This window comes from Lissotriton vulgaris, chromosome 3_1, assembly GCF_964263255.1.
Source record: "Lissotriton vulgaris chromosome 3_1, aLisVul1.2, whole genome shotgun sequence".
Classification (NCBI taxonomy): domain Eukaryota; kingdom Metazoa; phylum Chordata; class Amphibia; order Caudata; family Salamandridae; genus Lissotriton; species Lissotriton vulgaris.
The window spans coordinates 1,777,274,414-1,777,297,287 of record NC_141689.1 but is presented as its reverse complement, the minus strand read 5'-3'; the positions used below and the strand labels follow the sequence as shown (position 1 = coordinate 1,777,297,287).

General features: G+C 41.7%; 1 protein-coding gene across 1 annotated transcript in view; it reads right to left on the bottom strand.

The window, feature by feature from the left end:
• Window positions 1-22,874, bottom strand: part of TRPC3 (transient receptor potential cation channel subfamily C member 3) — a 678,274-nt gene that overhangs the window by 526,143 nt on the left and 129,257 nt on the right. The gene's annotated exons all lie outside the window — the stretch shown is intronic.

Below are 22,874 nucleotides of genomic sequence, written 5' to 3'. Positions count from 1 at the left end.
TCGAGCAGGTGCCTTTTCACTTACCTTCAGAGGTTCAGTTTTTTCCTAACTTGTTTGTGGAGCCTTTCCATACTTTGCAGAGTAGGGAACTTTCTCTTGCTTAACTTTCCTTTTGAAACAACTTTATAATAGTTTTCTTTGTTATAAACCTTTGCATTGCCCTGAATATATTGAAAATCCCTACATCTCAGGGGTTAAAACAAGGATGTGTTCTCACACCATACCTGTTTAACTTGTTTTTAGCAGATTTAACATACTGCTTAGATAAAGAGAATGCTGATTCCCCCCCAAACTAGCGAGAAAAATATATCAAATTCTACGTATATTTTTTGTAGATATTGTAGGAAACAATTGAATGAAGTATTGGATAATGAAGAATTATGGAAACTGGATATAATGAGCTTATATTAAGGTGTACTGTGAAGCATTTGTGCTAAGGTAATTTCTTTTTTATTGTTCACTAAACTAGGATAGGAGTATTTGCTTGGGTACTTATGAGGCAATTTCTTTGTTAGCAATCTACTTAAAAAACGTAAGCGATTTCCGTTCCCAGTTGTTGTCATGTTAAATGTGGGGTTCCATTTGACCATATACTTCTGTTTTACACAAATTTGGGTACCTCTTGGACTGGGCCTATTCTTCCAGTTAATATTCCCATTACAGTGTTTTATTTAATATCTGTATGCCATTATTTTTCATAAGTGGGATGGACCTGTTATTATGGTAACCTGTGTTTTTTTTAAATATTTCTATACAATGCATGGATTTTCCTTGCTAATTATGAACCGTGTATTGAATGTGCTTGTTTTTTTGTCTGGAATATCTTTACTGTAATAATGGACTTTCTACAACTGTCATCGGTCACAGTGTTGCTTATTCTTTCTTCTGTCTCTTTTTTTTCTTTCCTCCAACAAGTTTATACTCCTCTTTAGTTAATGACATTATAATAAGTGCTGCATCTGTTACAAGCTTTTATGACATATTGTACTTGTAATTCCAGTTATTAATAGTGGTATTTTTGTTCAACAGCCCTGGAGAAGCGAAAATCTTTTCGCGAAACATGTGTTGGATGTTTCATATTATTACATGTAAATGAAGATGATTACCGATGCAACTGTTGGGTTGTAATACCTGTGTTCATATCAACTGAAGACGAACTGTTTCAAGGGTCCAAGAGAAGGACTTGCACTAAAGAAGAATTTATATGGGCATTCAATTTGTAATTTGTGTTTTTCTAAGTCCATGACTTAATATTGAATTTGTTATATGCCGACGATGTTATACTATTAAGTAAAGCTAGGATAGATTTACAGTGGCTTATAAATGCAGTTGCAAATGATAAGAGTGCAGTGATATTCTGGAAATTGTAAGAGTACATAATATTCAAGAATAGTCCGTACCCGCACATATTATTTTGTGTGTTAATTTTAGTTAGTAAATTGTGTTGTAATACTTGATGGTAAATGAAGTGTTAGCATGAGTAGTGCCATTTATGAAAAGTAAAATGGCATTTAGAGGGAATCATGTAATTCTCGATGTTCATTGCAAATGCCTAACAAAGTAGCTCATATGTAGTGTAATGCATTAGATTTAAACGTGCACCATATTAAAGCCTTCACCTGTAGAGGTGATTGATTGTGCTTTAAACATGATGAAATGTAGTGCTTCCAAATGCAACATTTATAAAGGCAGGTTTAATTTGATGTCAAGGGCCTAGATGGAGTATTTACTCTTTCATGCTTTGAAAGGCCAATTCGTATTTCCTATGTTAGCTGATTTGTGTAGGCCTGAAATGCATTTTCCCCTGGTAAAGCTCTCATTTGGAGGCAGTCAGCGGAATGTATGTGCGTACAAGGTTGTTCTGTGCTCATGTTTCTGTTGCAGGTGCATGGACTTGTTTTAGGAGTTAGGTATGGATGAGATCTGTTACAAAGTATACAGGAATGCCGATAATTGGGAGCCAATATTCTTTCTTGCTGAAGAAGCCAGAGACAAAAAAACACACCAACCGTTGCTGGACCGAGTATATGTTTTGGTGGAAAATTAGCTAAGAGAGGTGCCTGGCCCGAGGAGGTGTTGCAGGGGCGTGTTCTATGAATTGTGCATTTTGTATTAGGGACAGTGCCCCGATGGGATGAGGTAGCAGTGAGCAGTTAGAGGGGCAAAAGGAAGGGATCGATTTGTAGAAGGAAGTTTTAGAACGGACTCTGTAGTTTTGGTTACCGACCCTTACAACGCGAGTGTACTTCTTAGGAAGTCTTCACTAGCTTACACCTTTTCTTGAGCTTGCCTGGGAAATGCTAAATAGAGATGCCACTTTAGTGATAGTGTAAGGATAGATTAATGGATTTCTTTTACAGCCTTTAATTAAGACAAATATAGATGTTGGGGCAGTTATTGCCTGTTTAGTATTTTTGGAGTTGCTCATTATTTTTATGCTGCACCGGAAGTAGACTGATTTGTAGGGTGGGTTTTGTATTAGTGCCTATGTATTTTTACAACCTCGTCATGAGGTGCTTGTATGTTCATTTATATTTGGCTTTGTAATAAAACCCCTAAATTGGAATCCGGAGTCAGTGATCCTTTTTTGAGATTTATTGAATTGGTCCATGCTAGTTTGTCATGAATGTATTGTTTCTCCCCTTTACACTTCTCATCAGGTAATAAAGGTCCAGTCTACCAAGGATTCTTAGTAAACTTTTATAGTGGAATCCAGCGTTATCACAAACTATTCACAGGAAAATGGTATGGAAATAAATGAGGCCAAGGCCAAGATAATGGAAGTAAACAACAGGAAACAGAAAATGTATAAATATAATTGGTATTTGCAAACGCAGCAACTGGAGCAAGTGAAGACATATATAAAATACTTAAGTGCGCTTTTTTGATGAAGCAAAAGAAGGATATCGAAAGTAGAGGTAACACCTTAATTATGGCATTTCAAACATTGTAAAAGCCCTTGGGTGCCTTCAGTTACCTTCCTCTTCTAAAGGTAATAAATGCAAAACTACTGCCAACTATTACATATGGTAGTAAAGCGTTGTGTGGTAGGGACTCTGCAGATTTATATAATACCATTTCAAAAACACTTAAGCTCCTTTTTTGCCTGCCGCGTAACGCATCCGCAACCCAAACCAGGTTAGAATCTGGGGTATCTGACCTGCTTACTGCAAGAAAGGTCAATATACATAAGTGTGGAAGAGAATAAAATCAAACACATCAAACCCAATGTGTCAATAGCTTTTGCAAGAATTACAAGCAAATCCTAAATTACAGTATTCGAAATATTTACAATCAGCTTTAAGTGAGCATTCAACACATGAAATTTGGGACATGAACGTAAGGCCAGAGTCTTTTAAAAATCTCATTAATAAAACAACAAAACAATTGTCAGTACTGAAGAACAAAGAATCATTTTCAAAACGGAATCCCACATGGATGATTCTTAGTGAATATAAAACAACTAAGTCCCAAATTTACTTAGAAACACCGTAGACTTTAAAAACTAAGAAAGATTTTCACTAACGCTTGTTTTTGCCTTCTTCCAGGGTTATCACATGCAATGCCATGGCAAAGTACAACAAAATCTATGCATTGTAGACTATGCAAAAAGGAGAGGAAAACATTACTCACTCAACTTGCATATGCCCAGATTTGATGGAAAAAAGAAGGAGGCTACTACGGAATACATTTAATAGCCAGAGAATTCAGACTTGCAGGGAAGCGCTCATAAGATGTTTTAATTCAACAGATATAGATTTGAACAATGCTTTTGTTAAATTCATGCTATTGGCAAAAAAGAAATGAGTTTCGGGAGAATAGTCTGATATAAACTTAGAAGGAACTTGGGAAAAAATTGCTCTTGTGTTCATAATGGTAGAAATAAGAAAGAATTCCTTTGTTTGGTTGTTTTTATATCTGTGGGAATAGTAGGAAACCCCAAAGAAGAATTAGAATGTTGTGAAATGAAAATTAAGTTATTTTTTGCTAGTGTATTAATTGTTTTAGAGTGCTGACATTTTAAATGTGTATATTGTATGATTTTACTTTTTTAATAAAAATATTTATAACATTTTTTATTGCTCATAGGATAGACAAAATAATGGCAATTCATAAAGGATAAAATAATTATAGAAAAAAAGAACAGTGTCAATAATCACAATCATGCATTAGCAGTTTCGTACATAGACTCTCCAAAAAAACAAAAATAATTAAACTAAGAGACTGGACCAGATTAGATTAAACTGCATGACATAGCAGGGATATAAACATGTATAAAACCATTTCATGTTACAGTTAATCATTATCGACATAAAAAGGTGCAGTCTAAACTTTTTCCAGATCGTAATAAATTTTTGGAGCGAAGAAAGACCCCTTGCTTTAGCCAAAGCAAGCTCCAATTCATATATTTGAAAAATAAGGGTTCGGCAATTGGAGATCTCAGGAGCACTCCCCGAGATCCATGCCCTCCAATACAAAGTCAGGCAGAGACCATCATGATTGTAATAAATTTCTGCGAGCCCCCCCCAAATTGGTACTTGATACCCATCATTTTCTCCTTATCGGATAAATTAAAAGGCGCATCCAAGATTAATGCCATGTAATTCATCACCCCTTCCTAGAATTTTTACAAGCAGGGGCAGAGTGCAAACATATGTAGGACCTCAGCCGCAAAAAGATTGCACTTGGGGCATCTTTTCCTATCAGTGCAACCTGTTGAAGCAGTTGCTCTCCATTTGACAATGACATCTGGGGTGTAATATAAGAGACACAGCGTGCACCACTGTTGTAACTTGAGGTTGACAGAGTGTACTGAGCGATCTAGCAGGTCTAAAGCCCACTGAATTTCTTCAGCGGATACTGCAAATGATAACAGCCTGCTCCATTTTGATGCTAATAATAGAGTGTCTTTCATTGCAAACTGTAGAAATGCTTGATACATTATGCTTGTAGTGGATTTAATACGAGGTTTAAAATAAAATGAAGAAAAATAGGATATATCGATATCCTGTGCTTGCTTAACTCTCGGCCGCATGGAATCCCTCCATTGAAGATATTTAAAAAGAGAATGGTGGGGCAGCCCGAAAGACTCTTGTAACTCAGAAAAGGCTCTAAAACCATCTAGATCAAAAAGTGGACCCATTTCATTGTTTTAAAACCACAATCTGCCAAGACTATGCAGGTTAAGTCCTGAGAGAGATGGGGGAAGGCAAGGTTGTCCCAAATGGGAGTATCTTCGTTAATAGAACCGACAGAGTATGTCTTACATATACCCTTCCATATGAAAATAATATCTTTACGTATCTTAAAACTGACCCTTTTAAAGTAGTTGAGATCATTAAATCGATAAAAAAATAGACTAGCATTGGGACCATAAACAACCCAGTAACAGAATAGTACGGAATACGGCTCACCCTGAATCAATAAACTGCACAATCGTCCAGTAAAGGCGGGCCAGATATAAAGCTTGGGAGTGGGAGCCCTCCTCTTGTGTAAGAATTTTCAAAAGTTGGATAGCGGGCCTTGCCAGCCTGAAGCCTCAGATAAAACTGCCTATTGCACCTTCTAGTCTCCTAAAAAAGGAGTGTAAAACCCATAGCGGGATTGCCCTAAAAAAGTAAAGAAATGTAGGAAGAATATTCATTCTAATGATATTTATCTGCCCTAATATAGTAAGTGGTAGCTTACACCATGATTTGAATTTAGCAATAGTTGCTGCTAATAAAGGTTTGTAGTTCAGTTTAAATATTTACGAAACCACAGGGCAAAGCCTAACACTTATGTAAACCTCTGAAGTAGTGGTCCCAGAAATAGGAACATCAGGGGAAAATTTCAAAAGAACCTGGGGGCATATTACCAACAACTAGCGATAATTTTTGTCTCTAACTTGTTTAGAGACAAAAATTATCGCCGCACATCGGCGATTTTTATCGCAGATAAACCTTGCTATTAGCAAGGTTTATCGCAAATGCGATAAAAAACGGCCGCAATGCATGAATATCGCTGAAAAGTCAGCGATATTCATGCATTATCAAGCAAATGCTCTTAGCCATGTTATCCACCTCCCAATGGATAACATGGCTAAGAACTACTCAGGGCAGGTGTTAGCTTTTGGAGATATTCGCGCTTAGCGCGAATATCTCCAAAAGTTGGTAATAGGAGATAGCGATGTTAGGGACTGTTTCCAGTAGCTAACATCTTGGCACGCCCACTTTGCATGTCATTAGTGATAAATATCACTGACATGCAAAGCGGGGCCTAAGATGGTCGCTATCTCCTATTAGCTGTCACTAACTGGTGTAAGCGACAGCTTGGTAATAGGGAGATAATTTTATCTCCGCTTTCTTGGCTTTTAAAGCCAAAAAAGCGGAGATAAACCCCCTTGATAATATGCCCCTGGGTTTAAGATAAATTCAGGGGCATATTACCAACAACTAGCGATAATTTTTGTCTCTAACTTGTTTAGAGACAAAAATTATCGCCGCACATCGGCGATTTTTATCGCAGATAAACCTTGCTATTAGCAAGGTTTATCGCAAATGCGATAAAAAACGGCCGCAATGCATGAATATCGCTGAAAAGTCAGCGATATTCATGCATTATCGAGCAAATGCTCTTAGCCATGTTATCCACCTCCCATTGGATAACATGGCTAAGAACTGCTCAGGGCAGGTGTTAGCTTTTGGAGATATTCGCGCATAGCGCGAATATCTCCAAAAGTTGGTAATAGGAGATAGCGATGTTAGGGACTGTTTCCAGTAGCTAACATCTTGGCACGCCCACTTTGCATGTCATTAGTGATAAATATCACTGACATGAAAAGCGGGCCCAAGATGGTCGCTATCTCCTATTAGCTGTCACTAACTGGTGTTAGTGACAGCTTGGTAATAGGGAGATAATTTTATCTCCGCTTTCTTGGCTTTTAAAGCCAAAAAAGCGGAGATAAACCCCCTTGATAATATGCCCCTCAGTTTGTAGCCAGAGCAGTGGCTGAATAAGTGTGCTTCATGAGCAATCTGAGTAATTGCTATTGCAGGATTGGAGGAGAAAATTGCAACATCGTCGGCATATGCATTTAGTTTCAATTGTTAGCCCTCATGAGCCCATTGTTGGATATCTAGATTCCTAAAGAGGTATAGTAAGTAGGCCTCCAAGTACATGGCAAAAAAGAGAGGGGAGAGTGGACACCCCTGCTTTGTACCACAAAAGATCCGAAAAATCCAGAGTAGGTCCCGGCATGTGCCACCCGGGCACGTGGTGTCTCATAAAGTGCCTGAACCATTTCAATAAAATCTTCCCCTATACCAAAGGCAGACAGCGTGATCCATAAGCAATCCCCTGCAACATGGTCAAAAGCCTTCTTGCCGTCAAGTGATATCATTTCCATATTCATATTGCACTTCTCAGCGATGTCAAAGGCAGCAATTGCTGTATTGATGTAAGCAATAGTATCCCTCCCTGAGATAAATTCATGTTGCTGTGGGGATAATAATGCTGGACTTACTGAATTAAGGTGGAAAGCCAAAATGTTATCGTACCTTTAGGCATCAGTTTTATTGAGTGAAATGGGCCGGTATGAACCTCAGGTGGTTTTGATTTTGTTAAAAAAAACACAGTGTTAGTTATATGCCAACTTGTTGGGACTGGCCCTCTTGTCTGACAGAAATAAATTCCAAACTTAATATGTCCTTGAATAACTTATAAAACTCAATAGGTAGCGAGTCCTCTCCTGCAGCCTTACCTGAGGACAGTGCCGTTAGTGCAGCCTCTATTTCCAACCTTGAAATATCTGACTGCATGTCCTTTGACTGGTCCTCTGCTAAAGATGGAAGATTGCAGCGTTGAATATATTCTATGCATTGAGATTGCTTGTACTCTGGTGACTGGCTGTTTAGTTTTCCATAAAACAGAGAGAAGTGTTTTAAAATAGCTGTGGCGTTTGAATAAAGCTTCCCATCTAGTCCCTTGATGGCCTGAATGTTACCCTTACTTTGCTTTTCTGTGATTTGGTATGCTAATACTCTGCAGACCCTATCCCCATATTCATACTGGAGACTCTTATATTTGACAAATCTAGTAGCTATCTGTTCCCTCAATTGCCATCCATCAGGGGCCTGCTTCTCTAGAAGTTGAGTGAATATTTGGCATGATTTTAAATAATCAAACAATAAAGTATTCATTCATTCATATTGACTAACACATGCATGTATTGATTTCTAATTAAAACTAATTTGACGATTGAGGTTATAACTTTCTAAATCTTTTAATAAATGAAGGTTTGAACCATATAATCACTCTCTGCCTTTCTCCGCGATCACACGAGAACCGGGGGATGTAGAGAGACAGGAGTGGGGCGGGGAAAAAGCCCAGTGACACTAAGAACCAAAACGAAACTGGAAGCAAAACAACAGAGCGACGCCATTTTAGACCTGTGATCAGACAAAACCGCGCACGGAGAAGAGAGAGGGCACTAGAACAGCACGCAGACTGCGCAGGCCCTCAGCTCCCTAGTACCAGAAGCACCACCTACATTGCCCCATTACTCCACGTCTGCAGCAGCCCCCGCAATTCTGGGACAGTAGTGAGGGCCAGTGCGGAGCGGCCCTCGGGGCACACACACCCCTCCGCAAACCAAAGCAGCGGGGCCGTGAAAAAAAAAAACAGTTCCAGGCAGCAGCCCTGCAGCCACATTCGAATGAAAGAAACTACGCCACGGACTCTCCTGGACTTCTTTACTTTCTCTTTGTCCTGGCCGCCATTTCGCTGCTGCTCTCGCCCGCTTTACTCTGGACCCTGACCAGCCATCTTGCCCATTCCCTCGTCCTTCAACCCTTTTCCCTCGTTTCCCTCCTTGATGATCCTCAAATGTTTCTTCCCTTTTCTGATTTGCCTTTTCTCCATACCCATGTATCCCTCCAACCCTCACTTAATAGAACTCTTCTATTCTGTATATAGAGATAACTCTAATCACTAGTATATGCAGTAGACCTTTGTACTCTACCATTCCTATGTGACTCTTAGAGTACATCCAATCGTATCTCTTCCTTGAGTGACTTTACTATTTGTACATTTGCAATTTTTCTTTCTGTTTGTATCTCGTTCTTGTGTGACTTTACATCTTGTACATTTGCAATTTTTTTATGTTTGTATCTTTTATGTAACGCATGTAATCCTTAGTCCTTATGTTTTGCAACTGGTTCTTATGTAAAGCGCTCTGACACCTTCGGGTAAAGTTTGCGCTATATAAAATCGCATTAAATAAAATAAAATAAAGAAATGTGCTTCACATTGTTGAAACATATTAACATTTGATGTTAGCCTCAGTCCTAACTAAAGAGAGCTCTTTCTGAACTTGAATTGGCACCAGAATTTGCATGGAGCAAAGTGCTTTATCAATCTGTAGTCATTTTCGAAAGCGCATAAATTGTATCCACTGTACAACAGCCTTCTATGGGAAGCGTGTCACAGCGAGGTGTAATAGAAGCCGTAGGGCTCAGAGCTCGTGTAGCTTGTCTCGCGAGATCTCATGTTTAGAAGAATTAACCGTGCACTTCATAATATACACACAAGCGAAAACGGGAAATGCGAGTGAGAAGTAGGGTGACCAACCGTCCGTAAATTTTACGGATAGTCCGTAATTTGGACCTAGCGTCCGTTGTCCGTGAGAGTCCTTTTTACGGACGCCTTTTGTCCGTAATTCTGGCCATTGCAGGGAGCAGCACTACTCCCTTCGAGAAGCCTCAGGCCCCTTTAGGGCGCCTCAAACTCTTCCTCGAGGATAAGAGCAGCCCCGCCCGCCCATTGTCATTCTGTCTGCGGCTGATTGCCCCATACAGAATGACAATGGGCCAATTTAAGCTGTTACACCTTGCTCTCTTTAGCTGTCCTTTTGCCCCCATTGGTCTGCCCTGGTCTTCTTCCTGTGAGTGTCGTGATTACGCTCATTATGCACAGACTGCCCTGGAGCAATCTGTTTAATGCCCAGTGTTTCACACAAGTTGACTCAGGCTTGCCAGGGCGGCAGGAGCAGCGCTGATCAAATAATTTGAGAAACCTTGCTCCCACACAATTGGTGCCTGCTGCAGATTCACCAGGTCACCCACGTCCAAATTTGCCTCCAACACGGTTTCTCGATCCCAAAACGGCAGTTCTTTCCTTGAAGATTATGCGCTCATGTTTTTAGCTTTAATAACTTTGTAATCAACTCAAACCACCTTAAGCCTGATGTGATCTGTGGCCTGATGGTTATTTTTTAAGAGATGTTAATTCATACTTCCCTGCCCCTCCAAACTGTTCCGCACTTTCGGTCTGTAAACAGTTGACCGCTCTTCCTGTCGGTACTCCTGACATCCTTCTGGGCTGTCTCTGAGACCTCTAATCTGCAGTGGGTATAAAATCTTACCTTCCTGGTGTGAAGGATCCCAGATGATGAACAGGGCGGTATCGATCGACAACTGATGGGTATTTTTTCACATGGAAAGAGTACCCGGCTGATTAGTATAATGTCACTTAGTCACGTAGTAAGTTGATTTAGATTTACCACAAATTTGGTTCTTTCTCCTGTTTTTTCAGATACATTATTAGTCAATCCTTTATTGTGACCCACTGTGCATTTTGTTGATTTATCCATCAATGAGAGAGATTTGTGCATTTTTCAAATGGGTGGTGAAAAAATAAGAGTATGTTGCTGGAGATGTGTGGCTACCGTGCCACCAATGTACTTACCGGGGGAGGGTAAACACCCATTATTCCGCAACTTTCTTTCCGCAAACCATCACTCCGCATACTTTCATTACGAAGTACCATGACTCCGCAATGCCATTATAACGCATAGCATTACATTTTATATGCTTTTACCACGCATACATTTACACCGAAATTCGTTTTAAATGCATGAATGGTAAAAGCATGTTTTTTTTAATGTTTGGATAAGGTAAGTATGGGTATAGGGGTATATGTTTTGGGGTACTGAGGTATATGTTTTGGGGTGTTTGGGTATTTTAAGGGTTCAGATATAGTTTTGGGTTATGGGGTACAGGGGTAGTTTTAGGGTTTAGGGATAGGTATGGGTTTTGGGGTACAGGGGTATTTTTAGGTTTCAGGGCTACTTTTGGGTTTTGGGGTATAGGGGTATTTTTAGGGTTCAGGGTAGGTTTGGGTTTTGGGGTACAGGGGTATTTTAAGGTATCAGGGCTAGGTTTGGGTTTTGGGGTACAGGGGTATTTTTAGGGTTCAGGGCTAGATATCAGGATTCTCCCGGGTCTCTGTGTTCCTGGTGCGGACCAGGAAACACGTGTGGGCTGGTTGTTCTCAAGCTGTGATATATTAAACAAGGAGACCAAGACGTTTTTGTCATCATATTTTCATCTATTTTCATCAACTGTATATTACTTTGTGCTTCATTGTTGTTTCTCTGCACTTATTTGTCATTTTGAAAATGGTCACACTGTGACCTATTTATTTACTTACCGAGTGTGTGCATAGGGTATGTCTCTTTACTTACCTTCGGATTAGGACAGCTTGCTGACTTCTCCTTTGAGTGGTTATATGGTTGTCCACTCACCCAGTTGCACCACCTTTTAATAACTTTTTTTTAGTGCTTCCATACTGGCAGTGCGCCCATTCTCTGACTTCTAAAAACCATTCTCACCTCTCATAAGGGTTCAGGGCTATGTTTGGGTTTTGGGGTACATGGGTATTTTTAGGGTTTAGGGATAGGTTTGGGTTTTGGGGTACAGGGTATATTTATAGGGTTAAGACGGGTTAGTGTGTAAGGGTGTTGGGGTATTTTAAGGAGTAAGGGTGGGTTATGATTATGGGGTGTAGGGGTATTTAAAGGGAGCATGGTGGGATTAGCACACGATATGAGACATGGCATGATGGGCGGAACATACCACACGCCCCCAGCGTTTGTCACGCCCCCAGCACACGCCCACAGCACGACGCAGACATGCCCACAAGGGACTACTTTGCTGGCACGGTTCTTTTACCTTTTAAATGTATATGGTGGGCGCTGCATAGCCTATGTCCTTCTGCTGCAACTGCCCTTTCCAATGCTGTATTGGGTGTTGTGATTGGTGCTGTGGTTCCTGAGATTACCCGCCTCAAAGGTTTGGGCTCTCTCTTTATAATATTAGTATGGATTACTCTAATCACTAGTATATGCAGTAGACCTTTGTACTATCTACCATTCCTATGTGTCTCTTAGAGTATATCCATTTTTATCTCCTTGTGTGAATTTACATCTTGTACATTGCAATTTTTTACTGTTTGTATCCTTTATGTAACGCATGTAATCCTAAATCCTTGTGTTTTTCAACTGGTCCTTATGTAAAGCGCTCTGACACCTTCGGGTAAAGTTCGCGCTATATAAAATCGCATAAATAAATAAATAAATAAAATTATTTTGACTTCTACTTAAATGGTTGTCTATTTACTCACATTTATACTATTGTGCAACTTCCTCTGATGTGTCTGTAAAACTTACCTTTTGTCCCGAAGTTTAGTCCTGAATTTTGACCTTGTGTCCTGAATTTTTGTCCTGAATTTTGACCCTTTGTCCTGAATTTTTACACTTACCGTCCTGAATTTGCACCCATGCCAGTTGGTCACCCTAGTGAGAAGACAGATGTCTGTACACATTGCACCAGCTAGCAATGCCCCACATAAATGCATTCCTGCGAGCTGAGCAAGCACCCCCTCACATGTGCTCAATAATACATCGAGCACTACATGAGACAGTTCCCTGGAAATACGCCACAGCAGGAGGACATGAAAGCAGACCAGCTCCCACAGGGCAAGACTTGTTTCTAGTTATCTCTTGCCGGGATCCTCGCGCCCCAGAAAGATGTAGGAAATTAAATGAACTGTACTCCAGAGGAGCAGGCAGCGTAGGACTGATTCAGATAAGCCAGCCGTGCACAAACAAATCACATGTATCAGAGAGTGTTGTAATGTAAACAGAAACTGCTACGAGCGTGAAGCGAGTCATAAATAACTGCTGCAGCAGTAACTGCAAATTAAGGTATTTTATGTGATGGCTGGTGAAATGTGTTAAGCACTTCTGCCAGAACACTGCACTAATGAAAATGAGAACAGAACAAGCATCTGAAACAAGCATTTGCAGTGCAATAGGTCTCGCATTTGCGAGAGTTTAAGCTATTGGCATTGTAAATGACAATGCCTTTTATTGATCTGTTTTGATAATTAACACATAAATAAAAAGGCATTGTCATTTACAATGCCAATCGCTCAAACTCTTGTAAGTGCAAGATCTCTTTCATTTCAAAGAAGCACGCTGAATTTTGCAGGAAAGCATTTCGTGCCTGCAGTAGGAGAAACTCATTAAAGAAAACAGTGCTAACAGACTAAATAAGACAGACATACTGTGTAACAACAGAAGTAAAAGGGCTAGTCCTCATGAGAGGTTACAAATGAAGAGAAGGCGGTACTAAGGAGGGACTAATAAGCCTATTAGCGAATCAGAAGCCAGCATTTACAAAGGACAATGACACAAGCCAATTAAAAATATGTGCGGAGAGTGGGCGGAGCTTCAAGTCCATACTCTAATACAGCATGCCTCGCAGAGCATGGCATGCACTGCCCAGGTTCGACCTAAAAGGTCGGCAGTAGTAAAAATCAGTGTGAATATATCAGAACGATACTCTCGAGAGGAGAGAACAAGATTTACGTGAGTCTAAGAAACAAATATCAATAAACCAAACTGCGGCGTTTAAGGTGCTAAGAATTAAGGAGTGTCAATGAGACAGAAAAGATAAGTGGGGCAGAGCAGACACGGGAAGGAGACTGACCAGGATGAAAAGAGAGAGTCAAGGGAAAACCAAGTGAAGGACGGACCCAGAGCACAAACATATTTGAAAAGTAGAAAAATTTATAGAAATTTGAATCAGAAAAAATAAGAAGCTACCCAAAGGGTTAACAGGCAGAAGCATGAGAGGCACAAGGAAGCGTAAGACAAGGTGAAAGGTTGTGTTTTGTATAGATTGACAGGGGGCACAACATAGGTCAGATGACGAGCGAAAACAGAAGGCCAACAACCAGATGACAGAACAGAAGGAATGAATGTAAATTTGGTAGCAAAGAAGGTGGTGAAAGGTCGGATGGTATGAAGAAAAAAAGGTTTGAACCGACGTTAGTGGAAAATGAAGGCAAAATGCAAAGAAAAGAAAGACAGGATCTTGGTGCTGAAGGTACAAGAACATAATGGGTGGGAGAAAGAAAAGAATATAGTAGGAGTCAGAGGAAGAAAAGAAGGATTGAGGCTCAAAGTGTAGATGATCAACCAACACTAAATAGCTGGAACACATTGTGAAAGATAAATGTGTATTGATTGGGAAAAATTAAATAGATTCAAGAATTATCAATGCACCTTGTCTTTGGAAACTAAGAAAGGATGCAAAGACGTGTCTTTACATGCTAAGAAAGAAAGGAATAAGTGTTTAAATCTGAAGCGTATTTGCGCTTGAGGACTAGGACAAAGCTCATTCACACACTCTGTGGCTGCCTCCATTCTCAACTTAGAAATGAGAAAGTGAGCCAAATAAGGAGAAAACAGAAGAAAGAGCTGTGGTTTGCAAACCAATTGTACTAAGGAGCAAGTTTTGGGAATTTTTGGAGCTCTACGCTATGCCTGAGTGCAAGAGGAGTGCGCAAGAAAAGCAGATAAATAGGAGAACACAGCCTTTTCCCCAGCTAAGTGCATATTAATCTAAAACAAAACAAAAAATACTTGCTTTTGGATTCCACATTGGGGTTAGGCTATGCTTTCTCAGTCACCCATGCTACTCTTGAGTGATAATGGCATGAAGGAACAGGGAGAGGGGAAAGATAAAGCATGGGGACTAGTCAGTCCATGTGTGATCAAAGCCTGTCCTGTGTTTATCAGACAGTTGACACTGAGAGTGGGCACTCTTGATGACAAGCTTCTGTCTGGTTCTCTTGGTAGGAGGGGGTTATGTCTTACAAAGGGCAGTATACGTGGGAATGGGTGTGAAGGGATACATGACTATCAGGAGACGCACTAGTGAACTTTGAGATATTGTTGCGGAGGGGTGACACAAGGCTGCCCACCACACCCCTTCAATGTATATTCGCCTGATCTTGCTGTAGAGCTAAGGAAAGTTCTCCCCATGCAATTGGTGACAGATATTTCTCTGCATATTAATTTATGGATGACATTCTGATCTGTGTGCAGATCCCCATTGGCTTGTAATAATCATTGTCTGTAAGGTCTGATAATGCTGTAACTAATGACAAAGGGGCTTATTTACAGTTTGGTGGAGAGGGTACTCCGTCACAGCAGGTTTTGTGACGAGGTACCTTCTCAGCCAAACTCTCGGTCTTCCCTAATTTAATGTTGGGCAGACTATCGGTATGTCAATGATAAAGACTACTCTGGCTCTGTCATCAACATACTCCTCCGATGGCACAGCGGAGAAGGTAGTAAGCAATCTGACCATGTGCACAATTTAGAGTCTGCTCTTTTTTTGCTATCTGTCGTCATCAGTGGTAGTAAGCGATAGTAAAAATAACAAACCCCACACACCATGAGAGAAAACTCCTGTTGTGTGGGGACCATTCGTTTTAATGTTTTCAAAAACAAACGCTTGCTTTGAAAGTTTGTTTTTGATAAATCTAAAATTGTGGAAAGGTTTTAGGGCCACCTGTCATTTGCTATTTTGACAGAAATGTCCATGCTGACATGTCTAAATTTGGTGGACGGGATACTGCAAACACATTAAACTACTAGACACGGGTAAGCCAAAATCTATTCACATTTCCAGATTGGCTTCATATTGGCATAGTTCTAAAATCAATGCAGAAGTGACGACCAATTTTGCCCACTCATGGGTCTCCAAAGGCATCAGGCTAATCCGGGACCTATATGATAACGACAATGACCCACTACCCTTTTCAGAATTGGCAAAAAAACATATAACCTCCCTATTTTAGACTTCTACAGCCTTCTAAAGATCAAAGTAAAATTGTCCAAGCTCAACTATACCAAACACTTGAGCCTGTCTACCCTGCTTGCTGCATGGAAATACTCAGGTCATATTCCCTCAAGAATCTACAAAACCGTCTCTGAACCCCAGCCAGCATAAAAAATCGATAAAATACTCAAAATGGGCCAAGCATTTCGACACCAATGTGTTTTACTACATCACTGAAGAAAACTGGTAAAAGATCAGCAAACTCTCCCTATGCAACAAAATTGCCCCCTCTCTTCTACAATCCACGTTCTTTACAATGAGCCTCTTGCATTGGACCCCATCCAGACTACATAAGTTAAACTTGTTAGAGAAGGACATCTGCTGGAATTGCAACCTAGAGACGGGCTCACATCAACACATGTTCTTTAAATGCCAACTTCTTGACTCACATTGGTCTGCAATCCAGAGTCAGCTGTTAGCTATATTTAACATACACATAACACTGAACTTCCCCATGGTGGCACAAGGCCCCTGGCCCTCCGCGACCTCGTTGAGCCTTAATGCTAATAACATGGCTTTGTTAAACCTCTTATTGATGATTGCAGTGAAAGTTATCCTCTCCGAATGGAAATCATTTCACCATCTATTTCATCATACCTGGGTCTCTTACTTTAGGGGAGCACATAGCTCCCAGTCTAAACTCCAGGCCTACCACCAAATCTCGAGTGCAGTATGGCAATCCGTAAATAAGTACATAGACTTAAGTACCAAAAGGCCCACATCTTAGCCACAGCTAGGTCCTCACCTGAACACTTACTCAAACCCAGGTCTCAGATATCCCACTCATCCCCCATTTCCCCTCTCAGTTTTTTCTCGTCTTTTTATTGACTTTTAATGCAATACACACATATGGTATACATCTCGCCAAAACGTTACTATTGGCTCTTTACCTACTTATTTGTGTAATCTCCTAAACACCCTACTTGGTGGACGATTTTATGACTATTCAGACCCACAGCATTTTCGTGAATGTAACTTGTATATCATATGCTATGCACTATCGATTGGTCTGCCCAACTTATATTCGAATTGCAATTGTACCTGCTTGTATGCTCTATCATAAAACGAATAAAGTATATTGAACAAAAATAAAAAGGAACATTTGTATTTGCATTTGACATATTTCACGAGGGTGAAAGATGGAAAAGGGAATTCAAAATGTTGGGAATTGTTCACAACATCATAAAACTGGCAGGGAGCCCAAGTATTCAGTCCCTGGCATTTTAAGAATAATGGGGGATTATGATATTCCACAATGCAGGCTAATGGGATTTCCAGTTTATTTTCAGTTTATTCATCGCCCATGATCAGATTTTGTCACTTACTCAGTTCCCTTTCACTGAAATCAAGGAATGTAGGGGCAGCAAATGGTTTAATCTAAACACAACTAAACCACAGCACCATTACAGGCCCCTCTCACAATTTATTAAATGAGAAGAAAATGTAACAGCACATTCATGTTTTGGAGTAGAGACCCCATGATCCTATTTCATCTGGCTATTTATAAGACTTACCCTCTGTATCCACGAGGCAAAGGGTAATAATTACAAGAGGAGGCATCGGCTTAGAAATGACTTTTTACAACGATTTTCTGAAAAGCATTTAGAGACTTCAGATCCAGGTCCTGCAGAACACTACAACCAGGGTCATTAGGAGCACTCGTTGTGTCTCGGCGGTCTCCGAACGCCCCTATTACGATTAGGGCAATCAGACCTCCATTGCCAAGCCACAGCTGCCAGGGAACCACCATTCCCTGGCAGTGTTGTGGCGGTCAGGAAGCATCAATATGGTTGGTGAGACCGCCGCGTTTTAGGAGTTTCCTCTCCGCCATGCTTTTCATGGCGGTTCCTCCTCCATAAAAACCCTAGCAGAGAGGAAGCCCCCTTGTGCCTCTGCGACCTGGGGTACATGTGTACGTATGCACCCCAGATCCTGCACGGCATGGATGTTTCAGCCCATGCCCTGCAGTAGCTGTTTTTGGCGTTCCCATTGCCGTGCCCATTGTTAGGGAGCCGCCATGGAAACGTCAAAAAAAGCCCACCAGACGCGAGTTACACTCGTAATCAGGAGGGTAGCCCGACCACTGGTTTTGCGCCACACTACCAAAACTCGTGCTCAGGCCCTTAGAAGATTGGACTTAGGTTTAATGCACTGTTTTCGGCCCTTAAGGCACTATCTGGAAATCCACCAGCAAATCTAAAGAAGCCCTAAGATCTACCAGACCAAGAGAAACCTTCCTCCAACCCATAAAACTAGAGGGCCTTGAAAGGTTGCGGGAACACATTTTTGGTCTATGAAAGTGGCCTCTGAAATCAACCCGCCCCACAGAAAATCTAGTCCCTATAAGAAACTGCTTAAGATCATTACACTATTCATCTGTCATCTAACTATATAAAGGGTTCAGAGACCCTAATGACTGGAGAAAATGGTGAATCGTTCTCACCATCAGATCTTTATGCATTAGTCTGACAAATATGTCTGCATTTATGTACTTCTGTTAAAAACACAATGAAATAAGCTTAAATGAAACAAGCTTAAATGAAACAAGCATTGGCAAAGCCAATAGGTTTCACCTCTTCGAAATCTATTGGTTTGTCAATGTTTTTTACGTTACATAGCAGTGCGAGGTGCTACTTGGGTGTGTGGAACTGTACGTGTTTGAAGATCACTGTAAGCATGTTGTATGTGTGAGTGCGTGAACGGTTGTGTTTTGAGTGTGTCAGTGTGAGTCGATAGAATCTGGTTAGGATTGTGCATGTGACAGAGTGTGTGTAAGAGAGCGAGATTGCTTGAAGTCTGATTGTGAATATGTGTGTTTGGAAGTGTGTGCCTGTGGGTGCACGTGTGTGAGCATTTGTGCCTGAGTGTGAGTTACAAAGTTTGAGTCTTTCGGTGAGGGTCTGTGTGAGTCTGGGTGGCAAGCGCAGGGCTGCATACAAATGCTTTTCAAACCCTAGAACAACGGGCTGAATTCAACAATGTACTTGTACACTCATGTCAGCAGTTTGATAGGCGGACCATTACCATGACTTTCAGTTCCACGATTAGCGCCACATTCAGCAAGGAAATGAAATGCTGGGGATAAGTGCCCCAGTGTGATCCATACCCACAATTACCACACCTATTATCTGTACTAAAGGAAAAAAGAGGCCAAGATAGCCAGAAACACTAGTGTTAACTCCAGAGGACTTCCAATTATTAGAACGTGGTTTATTTTCAGCTCAGAAAAAAAGCAGAGGCCTCATTGTCTTCCTTTTCACTATGAAGACTTTCCTGAGACTCAGACATGAAAGCAGGCAGCAATTTACTGTGGCACAGTGAGTGCACAGCGTGACGTGCAAGAGAGTGCTACCAGGCAGTGTATTCCTGGACAGAATAATGGCCAGGGATAAGGTAACCGTCAACATGTAAACAACATGCAAAAAATAAAAAAATTAAAAAAGGGGTTTGGGGGGAGAAGCAAGAAAGGCAAAGGGGTGGGAAACGCATCCAGGGGGTGGGGGGAGGGTTGGGAGAAACAGAAACAATCATGAGAGAGGAAGAAGAAGGACTGAAAACAGGGTCGGGATGGGACTGCAGAGACATGCACTCAATAAGAGTCATGTTGAAAAGTAAAAAAGAGTGCCTGCAGCCACTGAAGGGACACTAGTCACCGGAAGCAGTACATGGTCCAGGCTCCACCTCAAGACAAAGAAGACTCGAAGCCCAGGAGGAAGACGAAGGCGAGAAGGAGGCGCTAACCAATAGGAAGCAAGGAAACAAGAGTGATGTGAGAGCCATGTGGGAGTCAGCCAGTGGTAAGTAAAGTGATGTAGGAGCCACGTAGGAGCCAGCCTATAAAGGGCAAAGGTAAGTAATGGGTGAGGTCTAAGCCCCTTTTAAGATTTGTTTTTAGGTCTTGCCTAGCGACGCAGCACATGCACTGCCTGCCTTGGAGAGATCTATTGTCGATTTTTTGCTAGGGAAGGGGCACAGGAGATGTGCATGCGCCTGGACAGGTGATGTGCATACGTACAACTCGCGCGTTCAGCACAATGCGTGCATGGCATGCTTGTGCTTTCACTTTCCCTCCCTCCCTCCCTCCCACCATCGGATCCAGATTCACAGGGCTCTCACATCCTGTAGCTGGTATTTTGAGCTGCCTGCCGGGGTCTGGGTGTTCGCCAGGGCTGGGTTGGAGGTGCCGTCGAGCTCTTGGCCGGAGCCGGTTTTCGGCCGATTTTGGTACAGGGCTGATTTTGCGAAAACGGCCCTGTAACAACAACGGGCCCCACCCTTGCGGCACACCGGGGGATTGCCCGGTGCCTGCTACGGCCAGTACGGCACTGGGTTTACTTGCCCCTCTGCCAAGATGCTGCAGATGATCCAGGACTGGTTCTGGTGGGACAGGCTCTGGCTGCCCGCAAACTACACCTTTGCCAACCTGGAAGACGATGACAAAGTGGCGCTGCCCAAGGCCTAGTACTTTTATATGACCATGCCTGGCGTGCTTCTCTTCATGGTCGTCCGATACTTCTTCGAGAGGTGAGAAAAAGCACCAAGCGAGAGTTTTTAAGGAAAATGGGCGAAGCTCAGGGATGCTTACCTGGCCATCGCGGATATCTCAAGCTGTCTGTCCAACGTGGGGCATGGAGTCTCGGTTTTCACTCTGCCTTCAGGTACTTGTAGTTCTGTTGAGAAACCTTTTCTGTTGAGAAACCAGCCTTTTCTTGAGTGAATATTGCATTCCTCCTAATGTGGCGTGCTAACCTGTCTCGCCATCAGTCTGCATTTGCCAGTGTCTCTAGTCTTATATATTTGTGCGTATGGGGGGGGGGGGGGTTCATGCATCTGACATCTCCAAATGCTTGTGTGCACTCTTGTTCATTGTCAATGTCTCTTAATCTTTCTGGGTGTGATGTCAGTGTTTTACGATTCCCTCATATTGTGTGTGCGTCTGTGCCTGATGTCAGTTACTCAAATATGGCTCCTCGAAAACCCCATCTGTTATCACCTATGTAACTTCCCCTCGATGTGAAGCCAGCCATGAGGCCTGCAGATTCCTTCCTTCCTCCTACTGATGTCTCTTTGAGTGCCTGGTGAATGCGTCAACAAGAAGGAAGCGCTATCATTGTGCACTATCAGCACCAGGACTCTGTGTAGGTGTAAACCCTCAGGACGCTCCCTCACAGCCTGTGCGCTATGTGTAACGTTGTATTACAATAGAGCTTCTCTGTGGTACTTGACCCAGATGCTCCCGGCGCTAGATGGTCCACAGACTCCTATGCTGCAGACTAGGGGTCTCTAGTCTTGGTGCACAAGGCTGCAGACCTGCCATCTTTTCACAACACCCTCGAGGTACGTAAATATTTTGCATTTAAATTAACTGTGCATACATGGATCTTGTTTGAATAGCCTAAATATTTTGCATGACTTTGCTCTTGTAGACAAATGTTGGGCACCCCTATGCGAGAGATCTTCAGAGACTAAAGGGTTACGGTTCATGTAGGTCCTACTAGTATCCTTTCTAACATCTTTTTACCAGCTTACTGCTGCAAGGGACCCTCGAAGCCTGCAGCTTCCAGTCACGCCTCTGAAAGGAGCAATGTCTGGACTGTAGATGTGATGATGTTCTCCTTGTGATTACCTCACCACTAGTTGTTGCGGAGCACCAAGGAAGAGACCCCTTAGGTGACCTTCCACAGCCTGCTTAAGTTTGCCACTTCATCTACTCATAGTCATATTGGTTAAGTATCCGACCCTTCAATCAATTATTCAGGTAGCATTTATACAGCACGCAGCTGCTTCATAAGAAGCGTCTTGGCGCTATCTGCAAGATGTGCCAGTAGAAGAACTGTTTGATCAGAAAGGTTTAAAATTATTTTTAGGTCAAGCCTGGGCAGATCATGCGCTGCTCTGCAGGTCATACTGTATTGGAGTATGGACTATAAGCCCCACCCACTCTCCGCCCATATTTGTCATTGACCTATCATTGTCCTTCATAAGTGCTGGCTTCTGATTCGTTAATAGGCTTGTCAGTCCCTCTTCAGTAACACCCTGCCTTCATTTATAACCTTCCATGAGGCCTGGCCCTTTTATTTTAGTTGTTACAAAGTGGTGTTATTTACTCTTTAAGCACTATTTTTTTAAATTATTTCTCCTACTGCAGGCACTACATGCTTTCCGGAAACGTTCAGCATGCTATGTTCGCTTTCACTGGGTGCTTTTACAAAAAAAAACATTTGGTTTTCAACTTGACAAACACATTTTTTTGGGTGAAAGCGCCCCATACCGCGCTTTCAACTTAATAGCAGCCACTGACCTTTCTTTAGATTCGGCTCTTCTAAAGAAAGGGACGTGGCCTCTATTAACTTGAAAGCGCAGCATTGGGCGCTTGTAAACAGCATGCATTTGCTATCCAATAGGCCTGGTATTTTAGAAACTTTGCCCTACTGGTATTGTAAATGACAATGCCTTTTATTACTGCAGGTTTTTTAAACACAAAAGGTGTTGTCATTTACAATGTCAATAGCTCAAAATCAAGCTAAGGCGAGACCTATTGCATTGCAAATGCTTGTTTTAAATACAAGAGATTTCGCAAGCACTGAGCAGGCATTGTGCAGGTGAAACCGAAACAGGAATACTCTTGGTTTGAATTTAACCGTTTCTTTTCCTGCTTAGTACTGCAGAAGACCACACCCCTGCCTGCATGCCTGCTTCTGAGAGTTGACACTGATTGTCCACCCAGGTTCAGCCCACCCCATCTGCATTCAGTCTTATTCAGGAAGGTCTAGCATACATACCGGGTTGTTACAGAAAACTCACATTTTAATATTGTGATTCAGTCAAGAAATCAGAAGAGGAAAACCAACAAAAAATATC